The sequence below is a fragment of the Vanessa tameamea genome, chromosome 22, assembly GCF_037043105.1.
Source record: "Vanessa tameamea isolate UH-Manoa-2023 chromosome 22, ilVanTame1 primary haplotype, whole genome shotgun sequence".
Taxonomy (NCBI): domain Eukaryota; kingdom Metazoa; phylum Arthropoda; class Insecta; order Lepidoptera; family Nymphalidae; genus Vanessa; species Vanessa tameamea.
In genome coordinates this window covers 9,203,643-9,228,828 of record NC_087330.1, presented here as the reverse complement: position 1 = coordinate 9,228,828, position 25,186 = coordinate 9,203,643, and the positions used below count along the sequence as shown (strand labels likewise).

The 25,186-nt window shown below is 34.4% G+C and overlaps 17 non-coding genes across 17 annotated transcripts; 8 read left to right on the top strand and 9 right to left on the bottom strand.

Annotated features, from left to right (window-relative positions):
• Positions 1 to 661: 661 nt before the first annotated feature.
• On the bottom strand, positions 662 to 735 carry Trnan-guu (transfer RNA asparagine (anticodon GUU)). Its single transcript has one exon. It is a non-coding gene; the product is annotated as a tRNA-Asn (tRNA).
• An 80-nt stretch (positions 736 to 815) lies between these two features.
• On the bottom strand, positions 816 to 889 carry Trnan-guu (transfer RNA asparagine (anticodon GUU)). The gene has a single exon. It is a non-coding gene; the product is annotated as a tRNA-Asn (tRNA).
• An 80-nt stretch (positions 890 to 969) lies between these two features.
• Trnan-guu (transfer RNA asparagine (anticodon GUU)) lies at positions 970 to 1,043 on the bottom strand. The gene has a single exon. It is a non-coding gene; the product is annotated as a tRNA-Asn (tRNA).
• An 80-nt stretch (positions 1,044 to 1,123) lies between these two features.
• On the bottom strand, positions 1,124 to 1,197 carry Trnan-guu (transfer RNA asparagine (anticodon GUU)). Its single transcript has one exon. It is a non-coding gene; the product is annotated as a tRNA-Asn (tRNA).
• An 80-nt stretch (positions 1,198 to 1,277) lies between these two features.
• Trnan-guu (transfer RNA asparagine (anticodon GUU)) lies at positions 1,278 to 1,351 on the bottom strand. Its single transcript has one exon. It is a non-coding gene; the product is annotated as a tRNA-Asn (tRNA).
• Positions 1,352 to 3,694: 2,343 nt separating this feature from the next.
• On the bottom strand, positions 3,695 to 3,768 carry Trnan-guu (transfer RNA asparagine (anticodon GUU)). The gene has a single exon. It is a non-coding gene; the product is annotated as a tRNA-Asn (tRNA).
• Positions 3,769 to 3,852: 84 nt separating this feature from the next.
• Positions 3,853 to 3,926, bottom strand: Trnan-guu (transfer RNA asparagine (anticodon GUU)). The gene has a single exon. It is a non-coding gene; the product is annotated as a tRNA-Asn (tRNA).
• A 5,399-nt stretch (positions 3,927 to 9,325) lies between these two features.
• On the top strand, positions 9,326 to 9,399 carry Trnan-guu (transfer RNA asparagine (anticodon GUU)). The gene has a single exon. It is a non-coding gene; the product is annotated as a tRNA-Asn (tRNA).
• Positions 9,400 to 9,479: 80 nt separating this feature from the next.
• Trnan-guu (transfer RNA asparagine (anticodon GUU)) lies at positions 9,480 to 9,553 on the top strand. The gene has a single exon. It is a non-coding gene; the product is annotated as a tRNA-Asn (tRNA).
• Positions 9,554 to 9,647: 94 nt separating this feature from the next.
• Positions 9,648 to 9,721, top strand: Trnan-guu (transfer RNA asparagine (anticodon GUU)). The gene has a single exon. It is a non-coding gene; the product is annotated as a tRNA-Asn (tRNA).
• Positions 9,722 to 9,803: 82 nt separating this feature from the next.
• Trnan-guu (transfer RNA asparagine (anticodon GUU)) lies at positions 9,804 to 9,877 on the top strand. The gene has a single exon. It is a non-coding gene; the product is annotated as a tRNA-Asn (tRNA).
• A 10,416-nt stretch (positions 9,878 to 20,293) lies between these two features.
• Positions 20,294 to 20,367, bottom strand: Trnan-guu (transfer RNA asparagine (anticodon GUU)). Its single transcript has one exon. It is a non-coding gene; the product is annotated as a tRNA-Asn (tRNA).
• An 81-nt stretch (positions 20,368 to 20,448) lies between these two features.
• Positions 20,449 to 20,522, bottom strand: Trnan-guu (transfer RNA asparagine (anticodon GUU)). The gene has a single exon. It is a non-coding gene; the product is annotated as a tRNA-Asn (tRNA).
• Positions 20,523 to 23,549: 3,027 nt separating this feature from the next.
• Positions 23,550 to 23,623, top strand: Trnan-guu (transfer RNA asparagine (anticodon GUU)). The gene has a single exon. It is a non-coding gene; the product is annotated as a tRNA-Asn (tRNA).
• An 82-nt stretch (positions 23,624 to 23,705) lies between these two features.
• Positions 23,706 to 23,779, top strand: Trnan-guu (transfer RNA asparagine (anticodon GUU)). Its single transcript has one exon. It is a non-coding gene; the product is annotated as a tRNA-Asn (tRNA).
• Positions 23,780 to 23,861: 82 nt separating this feature from the next.
• Positions 23,862 to 23,935, top strand: Trnan-guu (transfer RNA asparagine (anticodon GUU)). The gene has a single exon. It is a non-coding gene; the product is annotated as a tRNA-Asn (tRNA).
• An 82-nt stretch (positions 23,936 to 24,017) lies between these two features.
• Positions 24,018 to 24,091, top strand: Trnan-guu (transfer RNA asparagine (anticodon GUU)). Its single transcript has one exon. It is a non-coding gene; the product is annotated as a tRNA-Asn (tRNA).
• Positions 24,092 to 25,186: the final 1,095 nt, after the last annotated feature.

The window sequence follows — 25,186 nt, the reverse complement described above, 5'->3', positions numbered from 1 at the left end:
ACGAAATTCTGCCAAATGTGTATTCCACCAACCCGCATTGGAGCAGCGTGGTGGACTATGCTCCATACCTTCTCCTCAACGAGAGAGGAGGTCTTAGCCCAGCAGTGGGAAATTTACAGGCTGATTATGTTATGTTATTATGTAAAAGTTACTCTACAAATGATGACTGCGTGGAATGATAGCAAGAGTACTAGCAGCATTTCCCCGTTGAAGCGCGATTCCGATCCTCTGGACAAAAAACGAGGCCCTTCTGTCACCAGTGGACGCAATAAGGCGATGTGTTATACTTTTAATAAAGTTTCTTGTACTATTACTTAATATTCCAAGTGTTTCAACTGCTAACAAAACCAAGATATCATTTGAAATATGCGAGGAATATTTGGATAATATTTTTGCTTCAATATATGTAGTTTCATTTGTTTACTTGTGCGATATTCTCTAAAAATAATAAATTTGATTGATGTGGAATTTTTTTTTTTATTTATTATTTATGTTGTTTTTTAAATACATTAAGTTCAATTTCTTAGAGGAATGAAAAATATTAAAGTATTTTCATTTAAGATTAATATATGTTCCATGATAGTGTATACACTGTTGTAATTTATTAATAAGTTTTATTGTATTGTACAAAGTTAAATCTTTACTAAAACAAAATAATGACCGCCCCCGGGTGGGCTCGAACCACCAACCTTTCGGTTAACAGCCGAACGCGCTAGCCGATTGCGCCACGGAGGCTTCTTTAGCTTTTTGTTAATAACTATAACACGTACCACAAATTTAATGCAACTATATATTAACAGCATCAAAACAATAATCGCCCCCGGGTGGGCTCGAACCACCAACCTTTCGGTTAACAGCCGAACGCGCTAGCCGATTGCGCCACGGAGGCTTCTTTAGCTTTTTGTTAATAACTATAACACGTACCACAAATTTAATGCAACTATATATTAACAGCATCAAAACAATAACCGCCCCCGGGTGGGCTCGAACCACCAACCTTTCGGTTAACAGCCGAACGCGCTAGCCGATTGCGCCACGGAGGCTTCTTTAGCTTTTTGTTAATAACTATAACACGTACCACAAATTTAATGCAACTATATATTAACAGCATCAAAACAATAACCGCCCCCGGGTGGGCTCGAACCACCAACCTTTCGGTTAACAGCCGAACGCGCTAGCCGATTGCGCCACGGAGGCTTCTTTAGCTTTTTGTTAATAACTATAACACGTACCACAAATTTAATGCAACTATATATTAACAGCATCAAAACAATAACCGCCCCCGGGTGGGCTCGAACCACCAACCTTTCGGTTAACAGCCGAACGCGCTAGCCGATTGCGCCACGGAGGCTCTTATCAGATTTGTTATAATACGCCAACAATTGGGAATCATTAGTATTATAACCATATGTGAGTTTTAGTTGTAGGTACAAACTTCTTACAACAATGAGTTTTTAATTGAAGTCTGTATTTAAATGAAATAAACATTTAAAAATATTAAAACATATATATTAAAATTTAAAAATAGAACGATAGAGTCATCTCGGATTAGAATATTATAATATTTAATATTAAAATGAAGATTTATATAATGACGCTTGTACGTCTTAACCATCCAAACGATTCGCTTGGTATTTTGCATACACACTGTCTGGAGTACCAAAAAGATTATATCACACAACACAAAATACCAATCCCACGTAAGTGAAGTCGCGGTTGAAAACTAGTTTATAAAAATTTAAGACTATTTTATGAGTATTATATTATTCAATCAATCTTGAAACCGTTTTTACCCACATTTAAGGATTATTACTAATTTTGAAATTTAAGGGGTAATAGTAACGCCGGCGGAATACCTCCTTAAATATAGAGTAATTTACTCCTCACAGCTCCTCCTCCTACGCTCTATGAATGTATATTTTAAATAAATCTTTAGTGCAGCTTTAACTTATCTCTTTTGGTTTTAAAAGATAAAAGCGTAACTACTTTGAAATTATTTCTTACAATATTTTTATTATTTAATTTTGTTAGATAAATCTCAAATTTATTTATTATTGTAATTTTATTGACGTTAATAAATGTTACGAATTATGTACCAAATAATAGTTAGTGTTACCTCTACACACAGACAGCAAAGTATCTACAACAAAGCCGAGATAGCCTCGGATTAGAACGCGAGCATCTTAACCGATGATCATGGGTTCAAGCCCATTTTTTTTTTCTCTCTGAAATAACACGTTACGCGCTTCCCCCACGTGATGGAAAGTGGTGGGGGGTGTGGGACTCCCCGGAGCCCTGGACGCCGAGTGCGCCCAGGTACGCCGGGTTTACCCACTAAAAAACCAGCGGTACCCTCTCCGTCTTTCGACGGGCGCCACGGGGTCGCTTGCGCATGCTACCGTGACGCCCTGATGGGTTCAAGCCCAGGCACGACCCCTGAATTTTAAAATTCTTAATATTTATTATTAATTCAGCTCGTGCTCAGCGGTTAAGCAAAGCATCGACATTAAATCTGCATGTGTGTGTAATTTTAATGAAATTCTGCCACATATCCACTAACATGCATTGGAGCAGCCTGGTGGATTAAGCGCGAAACCTCCTCCTCAAAGGGAGAGGAAGCTTTAGCCCAGCAGTGGGAAATTTACAGGCTGTTGCTTTGTGTTATTTTATGTGCGTTGTATTGTATATTAGTTCAGTTTAATATTGTTTTGCAATATGCTCAACAAACACTAAGGGTAAAACTAAGAATAAAGGACGAATTTATGTCGTAATGACTCGGAGGTTAACAGCTTTTAGATAAGATAAGAAAATTATTGTTTGAGACGAACTATTTTACCATTTAAAAGATGATATGTCCATCTGAACAATAAACAGACGAAGTATACTTTACTTAATCTGAACAAAAAATAGCAACCGATGATGGAGATTTTTTTAATGTTTATATTAAAGGTAGGTAATTGTTCTAATAGACCGCTTGATGGTTATTGCTTACTAGGTACGAGAGAGATGGATATAGACTTTGCATGAACATCGGAGCTGTAAGAATTTTATTTTAACCACACCTTACATAACCAATGCGCCACCAATATTGGGAGCTATAATGCTATATCTCCTGTGTCTGTAGTTACACTCAAAATCAAAATATACTTTATTCAAGTAGGATTTTACAAGCACTTTTGAATCGCCATTTAACAAACTATTTTCAGTAAAGCTACCACCGGTTAAGAATGTAGATTCTACCGAGAAGAACCGGCAAGAAACTCAGTTACTCTTTTTCAATGTCTGAAAATACAGTAATGTTAGTTAAATACAATTATATATGTATGTTATGTCTCCTGTCTGGAAGTCGACAAGCATCAACTCCACGCTTTTTTATCATCAATACAATCTTGTATCGAATAATATGCCTTCTTTACCAATGCGTTTTTTACAAATTATTTGAATTTATGAAACGGTAATGTTATAATGTTATATATGTTAACGGTATGGAGTGGATTTACCTACCCAGATGGGCTTGCATAAAGATGTTATATATATTTTGTCAGTGTACACATAACTATAGAATACCCGATGAATGATGATATCTAAGTACTCGCCCTGGTATCCCTTCGCACTCGTGGTAAGAGTCAGCTTTGAAAACATGTGGTACTTATAACATAATAAATAAAACAGTATGTTTAAATAAAATAAAAATCGCCCCCGGGTGGGCTCGAACCACCAACCTTTCGGTTAACAGCCGAACGCGCTAGCCGATTGCGCCACGGAGGCTTCTTTAGTTAATTTTTAATATAGCTACAATATATACTGGAAATTTAATTCAACAATATTTATTAACAGCAACAAAATAATAAACGCCCCCGGGTGGGCTCGAACCACCAACCTTTCGGTTAACAGCCGAACGCGCTAGCCGATTGCGCCACGGAGGCTCGTGATATACTAACTAAAAGTCAATAACCAATACGATTGTATTTTTTTTACTTGTAACTTACAAATTTCATTATGACTATTTGCGCAGCTAGTAAAACAATTCAGATTATACAATGTTTAAGTGAATACTTTGTTATTACTTAACTATTATTGGATACGTATTATTTAATATATTTAGTAAATCGTTCGAAATATTTATACATTATAGAATAAATATATATATATATATATATATATATATATATATATATATATATATATATATATTATTAGGAACGAGGAGCGAGAAATAGTCCATATAACACCTGCTGAAATTAGCCATGCAAGAAATATGAAACATTCCTGACGTCGCCACTAAACTTGGAAACGAGGAAGTTATGTCCCTTGTGCTGTTTATTACACCGAGCCACTGACCATTTCAACCGAAAACCAACGAAGTAGTGATGTTTAGCAGTAGAATATGTGGTGGCTGTCATGTACCTACCCAGTAGGCAAACGGAATAAAATAAGAACAGTATGTGGGCGTTCATTCTCAATTTTCTAAAGGTTGATGTGATAGATTCCGCTACAAAGTCAGATCCAAGAAGGCCCAGTAGATAGATAGCGTGGCTACATACCTTATCCGAAAAATATCAGAATATTCGAAGTATAGATACTTTTTATTAGAAAAAAAAGTACAAACAGTAAACTGATAAAAAACTCGAAAGGTTTTAGACATACGGTTGGAACGAAGCACGAAGCCGAAACAGGAAGAAGACAAGCCCTCCGGTATTACAGACGTCCATATGTGCTGGTAGTCACTTTCCATTAGGTGCCAGCTCGTTTGTAACAAAAGCCTTCAAAAAAATCCCACTGATACAGAGCCTTAGTGTGATCTCAAAATGTCTCGCTACCACAGACGGGGTGCTTCACTAGATTACTAATAACAAGGCACAATTTACATAGACGCGCAGACTTAAATTAATCAAAACAATATGATATTAAACCAGCAATGGAAAATGTGTAAAATTTTTTTATCACCAGTGCTCAAATGAGTTTGAACCAAGTGTCATCTCGGTCTGTTCTTAGTTCTACATTGTATGAAAAGTAATGTTTAGATATCAATGGATTCCTTTATTTTAGTTGTGTTCTTTGAAATAAATAAAAAGATTTCCAATTAATTATTAAGACTTTTTTAATATGCTTAGACATTCAAGGCGTATGTACAAAGACCACCAACACATGCATTTTTGGCGAACGTAATAAAACAACATTAACGTTCCAAAAAAACAATAAATTATGTTTACTAAATCTGAGGTTTTTTAAGCAAAATTGATAATAATTATACAGTATCTAAAACGGGATATTTACCATGTTTTTTATTTTTATTTGGTGGAGCTCGATATTTCGACATTATCTACGAATGTCTTGTTCACGAGACTCGTGAAATAAAAATAAAAAACATGGTAAATATCCCGTTTTAGATACTGTTAGTAATAAAAATAACCATGTTAATTTAAAATCTTATATAATAATTATACAATTAGAAAATTCAATAAAATTTTGATGCTAGATAAAAATCTCATTAAGAGAGAATCTAAAATCATATTGACTATAGTAATAAATATATATTATTGTTGAAAATGAAACTATCGAAAGAATTGCGAATACAAAATGGAATAAACAAGTTTGAGATTAGATCACTCGCATATTAAAAAAGTATTAGTCAAAAAAGTTTCTACTAATGAATTATCTATTAAGAAAACTCTAGCTTATATAATAAATAAAGATATGTGTTTTTGTTATGCCTAACTAAAAAAACTACTAAACTAATATTTAATAGATGAAATTTGGTAATGAGATAGTTTCAGCCCCGGGAAAGGACTAAAATGGAGCGAGACTATTTTGTGCTATAAATAATGTTTTATAAATTAAGCCGCGGGTAAAGGATGTTCAGCTGGTTATTATAAAAGTGTCACCAGCATTAAAAGTACATTTTTGTTATGTTATAGAAGCCTTTTATGTTCCTATTTAATAAAATTTCGCACATAAAACGTCTTTATGATTTAAAATACAGCATTAAATTAATATGGAATATTTTTCCTCGAGTCTCAATCGTGGGACGAAGATGGAGACAAAACTGAGCCATTCCGTTGACAAATACATTTCCCCTCGATTTCCTTCAATTTGATGGAGTGTCGCGAGGCGTAGTAAATGACTCACAATTTTCTTACGATCTATGAAACTGGAGTCAGACGGCTCGCTATAATATAAAGCGCCAGTTCAATGACCTTATAAGAATCAATTACGAATTAATGTAGATAGTGTTTTATATTTTAGAATCGAATGAGTTTTCGTGTTAAACTAACTTGATTTATTATATTATATACTAGCTGTTACCCGCGGTTTTGCTCGCGTAGAATCTGAATATATTTACAAATTAACTTAAAATATTACGTTTTTCATGTATAACTTTGGTGTTTCTATACCAATTTCTATGATTCTTTTTTATGGAATAGTTAATACTGTTAAATTTTTTAATTAGGGATGACATAATTAATTTTTTTAATTACGGATGATATAATCAGAAAACTTCGAACTGCTTAGCTATCGGGAGTCACACGTGTTATTGTGAGTCAATCATAAAAGATAGACAAATGCTGTCGTGGGATATTTTTTATATAATTTTAAGAAGAACATTTCCGTCATACATAATTTCTGTGTAGCGTTAACCATTAAGGTTGTACATGCGACGGAAGCTTAAAAAATTGAGTAACTTCTCCCGTTTTCCCAACATTTCCCTTCACTGCTCTGCTCCTATTGATTGTAGCGTGATGAAAAGTATACTATAACCAGCTCAGGAGTATGAAAAATATTTGTGCCAAGTTTCGTTAAAATACCTCGAGTAGTTTTTGTTTCTATAACGGTTATACAGACAGACAGACAAAAAATTTACTGATTGCATTTTTGCCATCAGTATCGATCCCTAATCACCTTCAATCACCTGATAGTTATTTTGGAAATATATTTCATGTACAGAATTGACCTCTCTACAGATTTATTATAAGTATAGATTCTCTCTTTTTTTAGATCGATACGAAAATCTAAATATTCATATGTTATATAAACGTTTATAGTTTATAATTGAAAAGTAAAATGTTTTATGCAGTGAGTAGAGGGCGTAAATTTTAATGCTAGATCAAACCTGGAAAAGTGTCTGAATTCTTACGCTTAATTTGTATGTATAATTTTATACTTGAAGCTGAAGAAAACTGTGCGTGTGTGAATAAAATCCCACAGTAAATTTTTTATTGGAAATACTCCAATTTACTTGTATATATATTGCTCATCACCAGGAGAGAATGACCTTCCAGTGTAATGTTATCAAGCAATAATATTATAAAGAAACTCTTTCCAAGTCTCTGTCTTATAGGTATAGCTAAGCTTTACCAGTCAAACATTACCTCATATACACAAACATACAGTTAACTCAAATCATATATAAAACTTATCAAATTGACTTATCTGAAATCAAAGCAAAATTAGAATTAACAAATATGTTTTATAAATATAGATCTTTCATTATTATATATTATATGTTTTCATTATAATTTCAGCCGAAAGTTTTGCCAACAAAAGGTCTCCTCCGAAGATCTTCACAACAGCCGCTCCCCGTATCGAGCGGCTTCCCGCGACCCACACCAGATCTTTATGTGTGAGATGAGATGAGAGGAGGTCCAAGTATTTTTTGTCATCGTTATAACAACCATTACAAGTTCTTGGACCTTACCTTTCTTTTGCGTCTTCTTTGGCATAGTGATCCAGCTCTAAATATATAATAATCTTCTATTTAATACACCAGCCCTTGTCTTCTAAAATACATTGTTTACTTATTTAGTTTTCTCCGTATTCCCTAAAAATATTATTCTAGGTAAATGGATTATTTTCATGAGCGATACACCGCATCCATCATTTAACGCCATATTGTATTTTACATCTTTATTTTAAGGAATAGTCAAGAATTTTTCATCCAGTTATGCTATACTCTTATATTTTAAATTTAACCTTTTAGTTAGAGAAACTTTTCCTCCCAACGTTACCTATTCAAATCAATATCTAATAAATCCTTAAGATGTTACTCCCATTGGAAAAGGTTACAAAAATCATGATATGTAATCAAGGTAAAAATGTTAGAACATTACAAATATCCACAGGATTAGTTAGATGTAAATGTTATAGTATTCATTATAAAGTCTTGTATGAAATCGAAAACGATAAAAGCACTGTTCGCGATAATACCCCAGGGGAGACTCTTTCCTAAGCCTCTCCTTAAGCCTATCTTTAGGCCTAAGGATTTACACAAATCCAATTTTAAAGAATATATATAAGGGACATTAATGTCTAGCTTTAATTTCATACGATTTATAATAATAAATTGAAATGTTTTTTTTTTATTCAAATTTTCCCGTATAGTATTATATGTGTTATTTTATAGCAACAAGCAATTTTGAATCTTAAGGTTACCAGTATTTAAATAAATCTAAAGCTGGTTCCAAATGTAGAGTCTACCGAGAACAACTAACAAAAAACTAAGTAGTTACTCTTTTCTACTCATTTAGTTACAAAACTTATAACAATATAATATAATTAAGTTTATTATTATGAATGTTTAAATAATAAAATATATTCAATTACTAGCTGCGCCCGCGACTTCGTACGCCTTTGAATTTAAAAAAAAAGCGTGACTTTATTATTGTTTTACATATAATTCTAAAATAAAAGTAGCCTAAGTTACTCCTTATTACATCAGCTATCTGCCAGTGAAAGTCCCGTCAAAATCGGTCCAGCCGTTCCAGAGATTAGTCGGAACAAACAGACAGACACACAAAAATTGTAAAAATGTTATTTAGGTATATGTACCGTGTAGACATACATATGCATTTAGTTAACCGCGGTTATTTTAATATTACAAACAGACACTCCAATTTTATTATATGTATAGATATTAAATATATAAAATATATTATAATAAATTAGGTCGAGGTTAGGTTTTTTTGATCACTAAATATAATCTAGTGTTGAGTAATGTGCCTTTTTATCAAAGTGTTTTACATTTTACATGAGATTTAAATTTATTAATAGGTCAAGTTAAAAATAATTGTAGAATCTTATGATAGAAACCGTGCCCCAGGAAGGTGGTATTAACTTTCAAAATGATCTATATTATTGGGAACATACATAACTAATATTATTGTGATGCAACAGTATACCCACTTTTTTATAATAAAGTATCCCAAAGGGAGTCTCGAGCTCCAAGATTATAAATAGATCGGACAGCTGTTTTTTGTAAAATATATATTTAAGTATGTTTTACGCTTCGCGGACGATTCACTGGAGTATTTTTATTGATAAGTCAAGAGCCTCCGTGGCGCAATCGGCTAGCGCGTTCGGCTGTTAACCGAAAGGTTGGTGGTTCGAGCCCACCCGGGGGCGATTATTGTTTTGATGCTGTTAATATATAGTTGCATTAAATTTGTGGTACGTGTTATAGTTATTAACAAAAAGCTAAAGAAGCCTCCGTGGCGCAATTGGCTAGCGCGTTCGGCTGTTAACCGAAAGGTTGGTGGTTCGAGCCCACCCGGGGGCGATTTATATTTTTGTATAGTAAACAAAACCCTAAACTATTGTTGCAACGTAGTGCCAGTTGCTTGTGCTATGTGTATTTATTAAATTATTAAAAAGCCTCCGTGGCGCAATTGGTCAGCGCGTTCGGCTGTTAACCGAAAGGTTGGTGGTTCGAGCCCACCCGGGGGCGTTTATTGTTTTTATGCTGTTAATATATAGTTGCATTAAATTTGTGGTACGTGTTGTAGTTATATTAACAAAAAGCTAAAGAAGCCTCCGTGGCGCAATCGGCTAGCGCGTTCGGCTGTTAACCGAAAGGTTGGTGGTTCGAGCCCACCCGGGGGCGTTTATTGTTTTGTTGCAGTAAAATAATTGTTACATTACCACTACAAGTATGGCGCCAAATAGTCACGGAACTAACGAAGTAGTCAGTCAAACAGTTACTTCAGTATAAGAGAATTATTATACCCCCTGTTCAAGTAAGCTTGATCTTTTTGACAGACGGGCTAGTGATGAGAAACAGAAAATATATCATACATAATAGTCGATGAAACTATGGAATGCGTAATTCAAATTAGAATTCAATTTTTTTTTTTTTCTAAGAATAGTTATACCTGCTAAAGAGACCCCAACAAAAAGGACCCCGTTCATAACAATAACTTAACAATTATCTTTAAGAAGGATTTTTGTAATCGATATTTGTAGCAGTTACTGCCTATTATTATTATTATTATTCACGAACCTACTATCCGACCGATGTAACATTGTACAAGCGTCTATTATTTTCAGTGTTTCTATTTAAATTTTACTTTGAAGCAATCATATAAAACAGCAAAAATCTTAAAATTTTCGGATAACGCTCGAATCTTTAGGAACTTTTGTATTTCATGTATTCTCTTAAATATTTTTACAATTTTTAAAATCATTAAATTAAGAAAATAATATGTTCGTCCTTGCAAAATTATGTCGATCAGAAAAATTCACATCAAGATCAAGCTATCTTGTACAGGGTATAAATCAAACAATTTTATGTAACATTTGAGGAACACAAGATGGTCAAGCATCGATGCTTTAACGGCCCATCAGGGAGTCGCTAATGAAAACGACGATGATTAATTGGTCTCAGCACTTACATTTACGGGCATACCTGGTATACTGTTGGGCGAATAATGCCCATTACTGATGCAACTAATACTAATTATCAGTTGAAGGAATTTAGGTGTCATTAAGCGAATATGATATAACACTAAATATACGGATGGTATTCAGTGATATATCCAATATAATTCTGGAATTGTCTTAATTGAACCTGTGCTGTTAGGTGTACATAAAATACAGTTATAATTTACTGATAATTCATATTAACGGTATCCAGAATTATTATATTATAATCTGGCCAAAACAGAACAAGAAATAGTGGGAAGCTGGAAATAATTGGTGCAGATCTCAGGTATATTACAAATGATATATTGAAAATTGACGACAATACCGTGTGTGCTAAAAAAGTATTCAAGGTCAAGTGTCAATGGTAATATAATACCTAGGACATAATTGCCAGATCTATGCGAATTGATAATTAAAATAGTTTTTTTTTTGACCGAACTAAAACATTTATAGTAAAAGAAATACTGTAAAAAATAGTGTAATATATACGTTACAAAAGGCGACTTCGTTGTTAAGGAAGGATTTATTTCAGGCAACACAGAGCAAATGAAGATTTAGATGTACAGTTGTTAAAAGATTATTATATTTTAATTATTATTGTACACAGATTATTGTATTATAATGTTTAGATAAAATATGATACATACATACACAATCATTATACATATACAAGGAACATAACTTCTTAAATATTATTCAATCCATTGACAGAATTTAGAATTATAAAATGATTTTTAAAAATAGAACTGAATTCTGGCCCCTTGGACGGACGGAAGGACTTACATAAGATGTTCTAAGTAATATATTAAAAGACAGCATTTAAATGCACTTATTTTTAATAAAAAGAAGCCTCCGTGTATATGTAAAGATTTATCGAAATTGTTATTTGGTTTTCTCTTCGGCTTGAATAGGAGAAGAGATTGTGAAATTAAAATTAGTCAGCCTGACGAAGCGTTTTTTTTTTTATGTTAGAGGTGGCAAGCGAGCAGGAGGCTCACCTGATGGAAAGTGACTACCACCGCTCATGGACATCTGCAACACCGGGGGGCTTGCAGGTGCGTTGCCGGCCTGTCAGGAAAGAGTACGCTCTTTTCTTGAAGGTTCCCAAGTCGTATCGGTTCGGAAAAACCGCCGGCGAAAGCTGGTTCCACAGAGTGGTTGTGCGAGGCAGAAAATGTCTTAAAAATCGCGCTGTTGTGGATTTTCGGACATCTAGGTGGTGTGGGTGATATTTTGAATTTTGGCGAGATGTCCGAAGGTGAAATTCAGCAGCCGGGATTAATCCGAACAATACCTAATCGTAAGAAGTGACATTTTTAGGAAATGTTAATATGCTTTTTCTCTCTCTCTCTCCCTTTACTAAGTGCATTTCATTTTCACGTAACTTTGTAGTCATTTGCCAAAAAAAAAAACACACAAATATTACTAATATAACCAATTACATTGGCTGTTTTGGAATTTAAGCAAGACAAAAACTATAACTTATATTCAACTAGATATCGCCGGCGGTTTGCTCGTTCTAGGTTCAGTTCGTTATGTGTTTAAAGTAGCCCTTGTCCGTCCTTGAAGTTCTGGAATTCACGCTTGCTTTATACCACATTAATTAAATTCGGTTTAGTGATTTGGCATTGAAAGAGCAACAGACAGACAGATAGACAGTTACTTTCGCATTTATAATATAAGTATACATTATAACATTACCTGATTTTCACTTTAAGCTAAAGGCAAAAAGTGAAATTTAATTCCATTATATTCCCTATCATGAATCACAGATTCATTAATGTCTCATTATGGTGATAGATTGAAGCCATCGCTCATGGGATTGATATAACCTCAGAGGGAATAAACCAACCAAATCCCCGTAGAAATGCTATCGCATAATGTGTTTATTGCGATAAAAATATCTGGAGAAAAGCAGGTCATGTACGTTCAAGTACACTACAAATTTGCTTGTTTTTTTCGAAGTGAATATTAATGTGACTAATTACTAAGACTAAATTAATTCATTACTATAGGCAAATTTTGAGACCTTATGCTGTTTTTGGCAAGCTATGATGAAAGTGAATTGATATGCGTGCAGTGAGATATGAAAACTACATGATGACGGTCCTTCCATATGAAATTAGCGTTTTGTCGTACTGACCACTTTGATCTGAAATATCCCCTCATTGGTTAAGAATTCCAAATTCATTTATTTGGTTAGATATTCGACCGCCAAACAACAATACTTCGTGTTCTTATGTTCCGGTTTGAAGGTTGAGTGAGGCAGTTCCACGAAGAAGTGTAACTGCCAAAGTTGGTGGCGCATTAGTGTCATGTAAGGAGATTATTTCTTACAGCGCCGATGTCTATGGGAGGTGGTGACCACTTACAGGTGGCCTATTATCTAAAAAATCATTTTAACAATAATGTATTGTTAAAGGCGCGCCTTTGTAATTGAATAGATCTATATAATTGTAAGTCTGAAATACGAGGTAAGTTATTACATAGACAGGATAGTCTTACATCGCTAGTCATTAGCTTCCTTGTGATTGATTAATATTTCACGAAGACAACCGTATATATACATAAAGTCGTCAAGTTTCAACGTTCATTCATTAACGTCTCAACAGGGGGCTAATGCAAACGCAAACAGCGCGCAAATGATAGATTGGTCACATCACTCATGGGACGGCAAGGTGTACGTATATACCTAACTTAGACGAAATTTTGATTTTAATTGTGAAGATAATCTATTCTATTCATTAATATAATAATGGCGACGATGTTCTCATGACTGACTTGACTGCATAAGTGTAAGCAAACACAAGTACACACGCTTTTCCCTCAATTTCATAATCAGACTAAACGGCTATACACGATCAGAATATGTTAATAAGATAGAATTTTAACCTAGGACCGAGAGATCTAAATCCTTATAAGCCACTAGATAAGCGAGGCAATCATCGTAATAATAAAACAAGAAGTTATAAACTACTTAATATAATATAAAAATGAACTGGTCGATCTTATATGTAATCTTTATAATAGTCATTTTAATAATTGATGTTATTCTATCAAAACTTTGTAATATTTCATTGTAACCTAGTTTTTGTGTTTCGTGACCTAATAAACGAAGTCCGTCTCTACGGATGCAGGGATCGGAATAACTTTAATAACTGGGTAACAACTTCGGACCACAATAACTACAGACTTAATTCTTGTAATGTTCACCTTTTTCCCATTTTCATCTCCTACCTACCCTACCTAATAAATATGAATATGAACATTTAGTAATAAGGGAAAATTGTTATGCCCTTCAGGTGACCTTTATGTCTCTTTTCCTGCCTCCTTTTATAAGAGGTTTTATTTAAACTAATTATTTCTATTGTTTAAATTTACACGGGATTTTTAATATATATATATTTTTAATTATGTATTTTTATCATATCCGGGTGACGCACCACACATCTCGTTTTTTTATGCATTATTAAACAAACTAACAATACACATGTCAACACAAATCAATACAATTAAACTGAACCAAAAAAATACACAGTGTGAGAAGAAGAGCCGAGATGGCCCAGTGGTTAGAACGCGTGTATCTTAACCGATGATTTCGGGTTCAAATCCAGGCAAGCACCACTGAATTTTCATGTGCTTAATTTGTGTTTATAATTCATCTCGTGCTCGGCGGTGAAGGAAAACATCGTGAGGAAACCTGCATGTGTCTAATTTCAACGAAATTCTGTCACATGTGTATTCCACCAACCCGCATTGGAGCAGCGTGGTGGAATATGCTCCATACCTTCTCCTCAACGGGAGAGGAGGCCTTAGCCCAGCAGTGGGAAATTTACAGGCTGATTATGTGAGAAGAAGATTCGTTGCTCTACCCCCGGATGCGGTGACTCAAGATAACTCGCTCTTTTCTCAACTACCCGTACCTTGAGTGCATCTTGCAGCCTTCCACGCTTCGCTTCATATAGAGCTGCTGCTTCTTGCATGCGCATGTCCAAAGGGTGAAGACCCCAGAGGGTTAACACGGCACTCGGCGATACCGCCAGCGACGCCTTGCAATTACAGCTCTGTAATCAGACTGTGGGATGTTCTGGACTAAACGTTTCTTTTGCCTTTTTAGAGAGTACAATATGTTGTCATCGCTGTAGTAGATTATTCAGAATTACAAGAGGATCATCGTTTTCTTGGTCTATTATCTTGAATTTTGAACCCGCCAATCTTTCGTCTGCCCACCGCACATCGAGGGCTCAACGTATACAGGTTACCACATTGTCCAACGTTTCAATGACATTGTCAGGTGAAATAACGATCGAGTGGAAAGGCTACGTCCTAGAGGCAGGGCTGCTTTAGCTGTGTAAGATTTTAGCACCTGGTCTGATAACGGTTTTATATTCTTTGTAAGTTCTTTTATTTCTAGGACATGTGTTTTTAAATATTCAATTTTATTTCTTCGTGTTTGTTTCTCTATCTGTGCTTCCTTCGTGTCCTTTAAGGCATAGTTCCTACAATGATTTCCACTACCTTGTTCTATGCCAGACTCCCAGAATTTTTGCAGAATGACCTTCACTTCGTTCTTCCTTAGCACTATTTTATACTGCCTAGCGTGAATCCAAACCTGTCTATCACAATTCAAATTATTAACATTGTCAATTTCACCTGTGTAGGCTTGTAAAAAGAAATAACCGTAATTAATTTTCATGATGTTACTCGTATAAAGCGTTAAGCTTCTATTATTATATATACATATAAATCCAAATTATGCATAAAGACAATCATCGACATACTACAGTCGTAAATAAATATTTATATATATATATTAATGATTGTAGTAAGCGAATCTTTTGTATGTTTTCGTGAAAAAAAAATTTTTTCCGATAGCATAGCTAAATAAATAAACCACTACCCAGGGACTTTTTTGATGATTTCCACTGCGTGAAAACAAAAGCAGAATAAATAAATAGAACTAGTCACACGTATTTTGTAAGCTAAAGACATACTTGATGGCTAGTAAGCAATTTTGAATCACATGGGTAGCTAAATAAGTCATAATTTGCATTAAATAGTAGCGGTTTTGTTTTTGGTAATCCATCCAATTAGTTTCTACATTTAAATAATTTAACATTTAATTAATATTGGAAAACAATACAAAAGCCTATTTAAATAGAGTTTATTTTGGGTTTTTGATTAAACAAACATATTCAAAAGGATGTAGTTAATTGTATGTTTACTAACCGATTTATGTTTGTATACTGGAAAGGGCCATTAATTCTTATTCACCTAAAACGGTAAAACAAAAAATCGTTTTAGTTGGTTAAATGAAAATTTGGTTTTTAAAATTAAAAAAAAAGTTGAAGCACAGTTTTGTTTTTCTTTTAATAAGTTACATTGCCTCCATGTGCCCTTATTACCGATTCTAATCGGTTTCGCGTAAATCTTAAACGAGCTTGTCTGTGAGCTGCAGACAACTTTGGACCATTTGCTGATCTAAGAGAGATGATTGTCGCTTCCTTCAGCTTCCTTCTTGTTGTGCCCTCGCGTTTACTCCACGAACTTAATTTAGCTCTGTTTTGATGTTAACTGATGTGAGGAAACGATTAGAGAATCGAGAAGAATAGAGAAGTTCAATAAATCGGTCGTCTCGATGGTTGCTTGTTCAAGTTCTGTCGGTACGGGGTCTTTTTTGTAAGAACTTGTCTCTACCTAACCTTCAGTATACTCTAAAAACCAGAGACTGGTTTAAATTAAAATTTCTAGCAATCGTTTCTTGATCCAAGCCCGTACCAATGCCACAATTCCAGCAGCTTGTTCACACGAAGTATCCATATTTATGGTTATAAAACTTCTGTTGAGTTCAAAAGACTAATGAGCTTTTTTCCATGTATAATGAACTGTCTCGAAAATTTCATTTAGTTTAATATAAAAAGTTTGCAAATTTATCAAAAAAAATAATAATTAAGCCTTAGTTGATGGTATGGCTTTGTGCAAGCCTGTATTAAAGAAAAGGTACTACCCATTCGGAAAGTAGTCAAACGAGAAGATCCAGCTAAAAACTCAATAGTTACTCTTTTCCAACATTTGAAATACAAAGTTATGTCAGTTTAAAACAATTATATATGTATCTGTAGAATTTTGTGTCGAATTACTTGCCTTATTTTTCTTTTAACAAACTATCATTTTTTGAATCGGTAAAGTAAACAAGGGTCATCACATCTTAGTTCTCAAGGTTGGTGGCGCATTGGTGATGTAAGGAATGGTCAATATTTTTCAAATCTATGGACGATGATGGAACACTTACCATCGAGTGCCTCATTTGATCGTCCACAATGTTTTATTTATATAATAGGAATTATATAAATAAAACATTGAGTTTGAAACAAAATCTTGTGAGCCGTAAATAAGTGAATGATAGGGAAGCATGCTGATGTATATAACATAGATATTTATTTATCTAGATCAGATACACACACACACACACAAGATTATAATAGTTAATAAACAAACACACACAGAAATAAAAAAATATATGAATATATTGTCATATTAGCCAACCATATTAGACCTGATAACGTCTTAAGCCCCATGCTCCGTAACTAATTATATCTAATTTGTTGGAATTGAGGTGTTTAGTAGGCTCGAGGTAATATTCACACACACATAAACACATATCTATTCTACAGTTAAAGGAGAATCCATTTTCCATCTTAAACATAATACAAATCCTAACTAAGTTTTTGTAATATTATTTTAAAAGGCGGCTGGGCAAATGGGCCACTTTATGGCAAGTGGTCACCACCTTGTTCCTAGACACTGGCGCCGTATCTTCTTTACGTTGACAATGCGCCACCAATGTTGCGAAGATGTTATGTTCTTTTATCCCTGTTGTTATCTTGGCTCACTCAGTCTTTAAGCTGCCATACAAAGTATTGCTGGGGTAGAATATCGAACTGGTTTTCACGAACCTCACTACCAAGTGAATTAGGATTACAAATGAGTAAAAACGGTAAGTTAATTGCGAAGCCACTTTCTCTAGACCATTATTAAACCCAATTCAGACAAATATCTTAGTTACCTGAGGTATACCACATGTATTAAAATATTCCTTAACACTTTATTATTCGAATTAAAACTTTTGAAGACATCACTAATAGTCATATCTTAAAATTTATTTCATTTTTGTAATATTACATTTTAATGTGTTATTGATGACCTTATATCTTAAATAAGATAAATAATATCCATAAAAATCATAAGTTGCACACAATTTATTCTCCTTTATTTGACGGAGACACATAAGGTCGCTTTTATACGAACTGATAACTATCTTGGTTTACATGAAGTAAAAGAAGAGCAGCAGTTAATAAACATCCCACTGTTGGGCTAAGGCCGGTGTGTTTTCTCGTACATTCTCATCTCCCATACGAAAGTTACCTCATGAAATTTACTTTAACCGCAGAGCACGAAACGAATTATGAAAACAAAAAAATAAAAATTAAATAGTGTTAGCCCCGGGTTTGAACTCAGAATCATCGGTTAAGCTTCACGTCTTCTAGCCACGGGGCCATCATGGATCTGTATGTGAGTTCACATTACATACAGACATGCAGTTAGTAAATTTATTGATTATCTTTGTTATGTTATTATTTCATACTTCAAAAAGAACTTGCTCTATAACACAAAGAGCGACCTTAAGTTTTTGGATTAGTCTCGAAGTTAATATTTTCTATTTGAATAATAAATATTTGGAATTTACTCTTGGTCCTAAAAGAAAGCCATAGAAGAATGATCTTTACAGTTGAGTTGAAATTATACGCTATTTACTAGTTTTAGAGTTTATACCCGTTTATCCAAAGTAGAGGACTATTAATTCATGTTTCAAAATTTCATTCGACACAAACAGTCCTCTCAATTTAAATTCAAATTAAACAAAATATATATTTAACTAAATCGGTATAACATTATTGCACGGCAATGGTGTCGCGTGTAGGGAAACAGCCTTAAGGAAATAGTCTCTACTATTACAATAAATAAATTTTACCCATCGCTTGAATAATAAAACAAGGACAGACGCTGATATGACATTTTTCTTATTCAGGTATATTTTGCAATATTAAAGTAGAACATGCTTTGACTTGCATTTTGAAAATTATTGTACATGTTATATAATTCAAATAGTAGCTTAAATGGTTTGATGGGGTGAGGAGGGTGTTCTGTATCAAAAAAGGTTTGACTGATGGACATTGATTTGTAACAATTAAGGTTTAAATGATCATCAAATCAAACGTGGCGTTTCTGGGACAACCAGTAACGTCTTTCTTGGCGATATCATGGAGCGACCCTGCATGATATCGCCAAGATGTTTTTATCCAGCAGTTCAAAAGTACTTTTCGATTTAATCTGGACGTTAAATATCAACACTTACACAAGCACCTGCAACGTTTGCTGCGTTTCCCCTACGTGGAAGTGAGGGAGGGGGGGGGGTATGTGGGACTCACCGGTGTCCTGGACGCCGAGTGCGCCCCGGTACACCGGAATACATACTAAAAAACCAGCGGCACCCTCTCCGTCTTTCGGCGGCCACCACGGATCGCTTTCGCATGCTACCGTGATGCCCTGACGGTCGTCCCTCCAACACCTAGAGGGGATTCCCGGAGTACACGTGAAAATCTAGGCAAGGACTACCGCATTTTCATGTGCATAATTTGTGCTTATTATTCATCTCGTGTCAGTGGAAAAAGGAGAAAATCGTCAGGAAATCTGCATGTGTCTAATTTCAATGAAATTCTGCTGTTTTCCAACCCGCAAGCAGCGTGCTGAAATAAGCTCCATAACCTTCTCCTTAAAGGGAAAAGTGGGCTTTGACCAGCAGTGGTCAACTTACAGACTGTTACTACTAAGTGAAAATAAACAAACTCCTCGTTGAAATTTGAATTCAATTTTTGGCTTTTCAGCTTGGCATAGCGTTAAAATTTGAAAATTTTAGTTTGAATTCATTTTTTTTTGTTTTTATTTGTAGCCTTCATTTCCCACAGTGACAACATGCGGCGCGTTCTGACCTCAACGGTCGCATATCTCGTGTGTAACCAGAAAATAAAATCAACCGTTCTAAATATAGCACGAAATAATATTTATATTGCTATTGAAGATAAATGATATCAAGTTAAAATTACTTAGAGACTAGCGGCCCCCGGCGTCGCACGGGTGCAATTTACTAATAAAGAAAATACTATCATAAAAAATAATATAATTGATATCGTATAACACTGAGGAATAATGTAAGTTTCTAACAGAAGAAAAAAAAAATTGAATTGGAACATAAATCCCGCAGATTATCCGCTACATACAAACAAACAAATTTTACCCTTTTATAATATTATTATTGATAAAGATAAATTTTGCTTAAATTATCCTTTATTATCCTGCAGCTACCACGCTCCTGCATGAATACTTCTCACATCTCGAGCAGAGAGTACCAAGCCACAGGTTCACATAAATTCTGTAGGTACGTGAAAACCAGCTCTATATATATATATATTACATTCGGAGTTTCATTTGCTACATGCATATTAATGCAAAAGTATATTTACTTCAACAAAACAATAATCGCCCCCGGGTGGGCTCGAACCACCAACCTTTCGGCTAACAGCCGAACGCGCTAGCCGATTGCGCCACGGAGGCTCCTTTAACAGTTGTAAATATCGCTGCAATACACACTGAAAATATAATGCAACAATATATTTACTTCAACAAAACAATAATCGCCCCCGGGTGGGCTCGAACCACCAACCTTTCGGTTAACAGCCGAACGCGCTAGCCAATTGCGCCACGGAGGCTTCTTGAGCTTTACATTAATATCACTACAATACATATTCCAAAAATATTTACAGCAAAAATGTAATAAACGTCTGGGGCGGTGGGATCAAACCTAGTCTATACTAATAGCAAAGAAGGATAAACAAATATTAGATGTACACAATCTATCATTACATTATAGTATTAGCTAAATATATGTTCTCTATTACGAACTACTAACAGCTCTTTATTAATATATATTTTTATTATACACACATAAACCTATTTCACTTAAAAACTTATATCAATATTAAGTTTACTTCCAAAGTTACGATAACAACTTCTACGAATCTATACTGGATACCATATTATAATTTACCAAAGATAAAAGATAAAAGTTGTTGATAAGTGTACTTACTACAATTCAATTAGGCTTTACTTTCCTCGATGGTCTGTTTTTTTTTTATCTTATAGTTAAGCGGACGGACAACTACCCTACCTGGTAGTATAGGTCCTATAGACATTGGCGCTGTAAGAAATATTAGCCATTTATTATATTGATAGAGCGCCGACATTCAAGGTTGGGGCGCACTAACACGATGCCCTTGCGGCAGTTACACCGGCTCATTCAATCGTCAAACCGAAACAGGACAATACTAAGTATTGCTTTTTTACGGTAGAATATCTGATCAGTGGGTGGTACCTACCCAGACGGGCTTGCATACAGTCCCACCACCAGTGTCTGGGTAGCTACTGCCCACTCAAAATTTATTAAATTTAATATTCCTACATTTCAATGAAACGTAGGACATAGAGCTGCTGTTCCAAGGCTCTGTAAACAGTACTAACTACACACATAAATAAAATTAAATTTTTTTATTTATATTTAATTTTTACTGCTGTGTATAATTCTTTCACTTTTATCTTAATTGTATTTAAATATATTTTGTTTTATGGTGCTTGCTGTGATCTACTATAATTGAAGGACCACCTTATGTTGTTTAATTTTAAGAATATGCGTTTAGTGTATACATTTTTAGAGATTCATAAATTAAATAAATAAATTACTACAACAATAGTAAGTAAATTTCAAATCATTATCATCACGTAATCAACTAATTATACTGTACGATGTTATTATACAATCCATAAGTTCATAAAGGACAGAATACCTTTAACTGAAACGATCCTTTAGAAAATGTAAAACGCGAATGTTCTATATCTGTATTATCAATTTAAGGTTTTTTCTACCTCTCAATTTATTACTTGGTAAGTGATATACTTATATATTATTTTACGAAAGGAATTAGTTTCGAATTTATTATTGTGTGTGTCGTAAACGATCGCTGGTATGAATTTAAGTTTATATGATATCATGTCAGTGTCCAATTTCAATAAATATTTATCAAAATCCCAAGTTATCCATCATTTTGATATATAGTAACATCACTAATGGGGTCTGTTGGGAGGGGAGTTGGGAGTTGATATATATTTTGTATTGACTCCCTTAGGGAGCGGGAATATAGCTTCGATCTAAATTAAACTTGAGAAGATTTTCTAATCCTAAGTGACACATATATAATTGTATTAATGTTACCAGTAACATGCTTCACATGGCGGGTTCCTTTGAACACATCAATTCGAAGAACTGTCAGTTCGATTCGAAAAAGTCTTTTTGCGTGTATATTTTAAAGCCTTTGAGAAGTATCTTAGTTCATACGTTTTGACAGAGTTGATCATACTTCGAAAAGCGTAGACGCTGGAAAAACTTCAAGCGAAAATATAAAAAATCAAACTGTAGATGATTTATGACAAGTCGATTTTTTACAATCCAGTTTAATTTTATATTTGTTCTGGTCTGGAATGACTATTTTGAAAACTACATTTAAAAAGTACTTATGTTTTATTACGGTATATATTATTTATTATTGCTTTGCCACAGTATCATATATTCTCTGGATATTTATGTAACTACAATATAGTATATTAGAGTAACATAGTATTACTACTAACTATCATGACGTCATTGGTAACTTTTCCATGCATGACATAAACATAACATGAACATATCATATGAATATTCATTCATCGATGCGATTTGAGGTGGAACGTTTATAATATATAAGCGCGTGCTCTACCTCGCCGTCGAAGCCCGCTCGTAGAGTACAAAGTATATACAATAAAAATAGATTTTACCAACGAAACTAAATTTTTTAATGTACTCAATATTTATATGTTGATTCTCATTTATAAATTAAACTAATAGCCAACAATTTCCATTTGTAGTTCCATAATGGTTACATTTCAATGTCGCAGAGATCCGATGATGCGAGGGTTGTCTCCAACGGAACTGATCAAGAAATGCGAGCAATTCAACCGCAATGGCTGTTATATTATTGCTATATGCTATGAAAACATTCTGAGAGTGAACGTTTATGATGCGCGCGCATACAGTGACATGAAAACTACATCATGACGTTGCAAGCTAGACCGCCAATTAAGTGCCAAGCCATTCAAAATAGATAATTTCACACCTTATCTGATTTTACAATGTATGTTTATAAATTTAAATTACGTTGAATGTTTAAATTTGTGATTTAGTATTTGAGAAGCTACATATATCATAATAGTAATTATTATTTCATTATTAATAAATAGATACCAACATACACTCCTTTTTTTTAGGTTTTTATTTACTATATAGGCTTACTCTCGACCTCAATCGTACCTGAGTACTGATTTAAATTTCGAACAGGCTTGCTTAGAAAACTCCTATTCAATCTTGATTTCAAGATAGCCGAGCTATAATTCTCAGAAAACACGTCTGCAGAACATATTTACGCTATAACGCGCGAGAAATGAAGCAGAATTCGTGCAAATAACAGTACATTTTTATTTAAATATATATCACACCAATGTATGACTTATGTTTACAAAGTAAGTATGAAATACGCTCTTGTTACTTCTTCGATAAAACTTTCATTGATTTATAAATTGTCGAATAGGAAATAGATTTGGATGTGATACTATACATAAGATAAGTTTTTCTTTTTGTGCAGACATAATCAGCCTCCGTGGCGCAATCGGCTAGCGCGTTCGGCTGTTAACCGAAAGGTTGGTGGTTCGAGCCCACCCGGGGGCGTTTATTGTTTTTATGCTGTTAATATATAGTTGCATTAAATTTGTGGTACGTGTTGTAGTTATATTAACAAAAAGCTAAAGAAGCCTCCGTGGCGCAATCGGCTAGCGCGTTCGGCTGTTAACCGAAAGGTTGGTGGTTCGAGCCCACCCGGGGGCGATTATTGTTTTTATGCTGTTAATATATAGTTGCATTAAATTTGTGGTACGTGTTGTAGTTATATTAACAAAAAGCTAAAGAAGCCTCCGTGGCGCAATCGGCTAGCGCGTTCGGCTGTTAACCGAAAGGTTGGTGGTTCGAGCCCACCCGGGGGCGTTTATTGTTTTTATGCTGTTAATATATAGTTGCATTAAATTTGTGGTACGTGTTGTAGTTATATTAACAAAAAGCTAAAGAAGCCTCCGTGGCGCAATCGGCTAGCGCGTTCGGCTGTTAACCGAAAGGTTGGTGGTTCGAGCCCACCCGGGGGCGATTATTGTTTTTATGCTATCAATATATTGTTACAATACCACTTCCAGTTTTGTATTATTTGATCTCTATGTTCCTTGATTTGTATTATTATTATTATAATTTGTTAAATTATTTGTTTATCGATAAAAAAATAAGCTTAAGTATCGACAGAGTTATCATGATCATTTGATTGTAAACTATCATCTGGGATAAATGATAGCCGTTCTGGCTATCATATATCATTTTGTTTTATATTTATCATGGAGCTATAAACTTTACACACACACGTGTAATTAGGATCGTTAGAAGTTAGTTAAAGAGATGTGTTATGCGTTTTAAACCGATAATCATTTTAAATATATTTATTTCTCAAAGAACATAACATACTTAAATTCTGGGACTATCAAATCAAACATATAAGCGGAGCGTACGGAACATTAAAATGGAGCAATAAACGCGAGTACAAAATCATGAGAGTCACTTTAAGATTTACATATTAATAAAAAGTCACGTCGTCCGTGCTAACATGCTTATGTGGGCATTCATGCCTGGTAAAACCACTGTATTGGCCATCTTCAACACAAATCGGAGAGTCGGCAGGATCTGACCGAGCTCTCCTCAGAGGGCAAAGGTGATCTCGCCCCTCTCTACTCCTTGCTAGTGTGTACGGCAGTACGAGACCATTCCAGCTGCCTTCCTCTGAGGCCGTCTGAAACAGGACATGCAATACTCATGCGTCAACTGCCCCAGGGTCAAGCACTATCATTAAATCGTCGGTAGTCGGGGCTGCATTTGTGTATTCGTGACCTAACTTTAATATAATTACAAAAAATAGAAATGTTATAAGTAATTAAGTATAAATTCTCAATATCTATTCTTGATGTTTGAATGTTCGTTTTTGTAATACATACTAATACCAAGTGTTTGATGGTGGACTGTGTTATGAGTGAGTTGTACCTACCCAAAGCTTGCACAAGACTTATATCGCAATAAAGTATATATCTTCCAAATATCCACAGTCCAAGACAAGATGAAGCTTAGTCTCTAAGCTACCAATGTAAATTCACCGAGTATTACATTCAAGTTTAATATTTCTATAGATAGCCTTAAAGTACG